The sequence below is a fragment of the Procambarus clarkii genome, chromosome 88 (genome assembly GCF_040958095.1).
Source record: "Procambarus clarkii isolate CNS0578487 chromosome 88, FALCON_Pclarkii_2.0, whole genome shotgun sequence".
NCBI lineage: Eukaryota > Metazoa > Arthropoda > Malacostraca > Decapoda > Cambaridae > Procambarus > Procambarus clarkii.
In genome coordinates, this window is record NC_091237.1 from 16337934 (window position 1) to 16341976 (window position 4043).

Here is a 4043-nt window from a genome sequence, read left to right on the forward strand (position 1 = left end):
CTTTATCAGATACCCTCTGCACTATGTAGCCAAAATAAGCTTTTCACAGAAAAGCTAAAGGGATAGCCAAAGCCTACATGTGACAGGTAAGAGTGACCTGCTGCTGCTGCTGCGCAAAGTGAAAGAAGCATTTCCTGCCTACACTAACCCTCTCTGGCCAACACATCTTCCTCACCATTAATGGGAAATACAACATTGAGCAAAAATGATCAAGGCAAAATGCAAGAATTCAACAAAGTTCCAACATTATGCCTAGATATTACGTGTACTGTATGTATGAATGTATATTATATTATACACATACAATATAATATACACTATATGTATTGTAATTAATGCAAATCCCCTGCAAGAGTTGTGAAAAAGTGTAAATTGGAAATACTGGCAAGGATTTAGATAAAATGATCACACAAAACTAAATCTAGCATTCAAACAGGTCAGCTATCCAAGACACTGTACATACACATGAGCAATTACTGTATTGTATCCCAAATGATTCAAAAAATAAACTTGTGCAAATCACTTATAGAAGGAAAAATAATTTAATAAAACGTAAAATAATTTAATAAAGAAAAAATTGCAAGATTCTGGATAATTAATAATAATTCTGGATAACTTTGATTCATTTGCTATAAAAATCACAAGAATGGTACAAATAGTGAATTAACTGACTTGAATCAGTGAGTAATCAAATAACAAAAAGTGTATAATTTAGGCCTGTTCTTTCCGAGGAACAAAATTTAAAATAACACGATCAATTTAATTTTGCCAATGCTCCAAGATGACCAACTTGTCAAACTTCAGTTTATGATATAATTTAAGAATTTTGTCAGCAATTTTCATGTTTAAATGACACATTTTAGTTTATATTTAACACAAGTTTTATATCAACTGAATATTGGGTTTGCTATTGTGCACAAAATAATCTTATAATTGCACTAATTGTGCTCCTCCTGTAAGGTCAGCTACTGGCATGTCATAACTTCTTGCACCATTAGCTTAAAACTTTACTCAGACAATCGGTTTGTTGTACATGTCCTTCAATAAATATCTAACCTTCACCTGATTTGCATTTTAGAAAAATTTATACAAATGACTGAATTGAGTATTAAAAAAAAATGATTGCAAAATGAGAAGTGCTATACTTAGGATTTAGTGCCATTTTTATCTGATGAACAAGATCTCAAAAGATACTTCATTGATTACATTGTCTGTGCTCCAGGAAAGCCAACTCAAGACTTCAGTTCATTTTATTTCTGTATATATTTTGATAATTTTAGTCTATTTATATATACTGTATATATATATATATATATATATATATATATATATATATATATATATATATATATATATATACACTGTATATATAAATAAAAATGTAAGAAAGCTGCATGATCTATGGCTTGCACAGCCATAGATCACTAAGAACTATTTGACCCAGCCAGGACTCGAACCCATGCTGTCCACGATCACCCCTAAACGTACACAGTACCGTGACCAAAGGCGATCATTGATGCAGTGGTCATGGTACCGTGTACATTTAGGGGTGAACCTGGACGGCATGGGTTCAAATCCTGGCCGGGTCAAATAGTTCTTAATGATACTATGTATGTATATGTATGTGTGTATATATCTGTGTGTATATATCTGTGTGTATATATATATATATATATATATATATATATATATATATATATATATATATATATATATATATATATATATATATATATATATATATATATATATATATATATATACACTGTATTTTTTCTTGTGCAGAATTTCAATTTCATTCTTGGTCACAATTTGTGCAATTTGTTATCCATTTATTGTAGTAGAGTAAGTAATTGTGTTAGTCTGGTGTTATGTCACATGTGCTGATGTGACTTTTACACCCGTATTTCACAGTAATAAACTTAATCCAATAAATTTGTTTGATGTCTGTGTCAACCCATTTTCAGCAGACCTTCACCTATGCATTTGTGTTTAGTAAGAAATGACATTGACTAATTTTGTAAAAAGTAATTCTCATATTCAGAGCTTCCTTGAGTGAAACCATCATAATGGCCATATGAGATATGGACCCAAGAAACACCTTGCGAATTTCTAACTTGACAGTCTGGAAAACATTCTACTGTAATGGGATTAAAGCACACTAACATCTCATCAGAACGATAGCTTGAGTGATAATTGTAAAGGTTTACTTGTATTAAAAAATGGAGTAGAGATTTTGATTACTAATTGCAAGGAAAGAAAGACTTTTAAACTACTGTATAATGATCCACTCATGACGATGTTCCTAACCCTGTAAATTTCTACGCAATATAATCGGAACATTGTTATTGTTACATCTTCGGCCTTGAGGAGGATAACATAAACATGGCAGATTTAAGAGTAGAAGCATCTGCACCATCTGGGAATCAGTAAGCACCAAGAGGCAACATGGGCAATTGTTCATTACCCCTCATTCAATACACTAGTAGACAGAAAGCCATACCTGGGAAAGACCTGGTCCTAACCCAAGGGGCTTTCTTGGGAAAGCTTTGACCAAAGTAGGTTCAAAACAGGGAGCTTCCTAACCTATGAAAGCCACCCAAAATGTTAAGCCCTAACTTGGGAAAGCCTTGGCTTCACAGCACAATGTTCTCATTTAGTTTCTTAACAGCCATATACACATTCTGCATACTGCCCTGAAAATTTACCCCACATAAAAGAACTAACAGGACAAGTACAATTGAGAAATAAATGTTTTAATAATGTTAACCAAGGATTAGAAAAATTAGCAACCATGGGCAATCAAATGCACAGAAATTGCCAGAATCTGTATTTAGGAACCACTGTGGATACTCTGAGTACATTAGATAACTGAAAGAATTGCTAAATCAACAAAAAGCATCAAAGAAATTGTGAAATATACAACCACAGGAAACCCTAATTGTTTGGCCTATTAAATAAGTAAAATCACACACGTGCACACAGATTCAAGGCAAGGAAACAAAGGTGTTGAAAAATTAGAATGTTTTGCCAAGTGGTAGATGGTTGAAACAAGTTAGAAGTAAATGGATGCCAAAACCATCAGTAGTTTCAAAGTGGTCACGTGACAAAGAGTACTGGGAAGACGGGACACCACAAGCGTAGCTCTCATCCTGTACCTACACTTAATTACACACACACATGCTCTTGCACATATGCTCACATGCATGCATGCACACACACACACACACACACCACGCCCCTTGCTTGTACAACTATCACTTTGTGCCTGGCACAGTCTGCTGTACTGGAACAACATGGCAGCTCTGCCCAACAACTTGTATTAAATTCAAACAACAACTGAAAATGTAAGGTTACTGAACTTGTATAAACCAGGTTAAGAATTAAATACTTCCACATTGAATGTAGAAAATAACTAATAAATGACAGTTTACAGCTTATATTCTTCATTTGGCTAAAACTGGAATTTTGATTACTGAACCAAAATGGTAAATTAACTTTTTTTGGCTTGTTTACCAAGTATAAAACAAGGATATAACAAAAAAAAAATCATATACAGTACCTGTATATCCAAAATAATTGTTTTCTGCAAGAATAGCACAATATTGAAAGGAATTACTGCTCTAAGCCATTTGACCAGTATACAATTCTCTACATACAAATACTAAATGAATACTAAACTTCAAGTAGTATATCTAAAAATACTGTACTTGTCTAATAAACAAATTTGTCAACAGAAAACAAATATAATGCAAATAAGTAAGAACATTATTCAAATTAAAAGTGACCGAAGGTTAAACCCATATTGGAGTATCAATTATACTCCTCAAAGTCTTAATCTGCATTTTCTATTAGACCTAGATCTAACATTGGCTATCTAGCTCATAAATAATAATAATAATAATAATAATAATAATAATAATAATAATAATAATAATAATAATAATTTGCCAAAATAAAAATGATGTGATTATATAGAAACTTAGAAATCGATAGTAATTATTCAGAGGTGTGTATATATATATAGATATATATATATATAT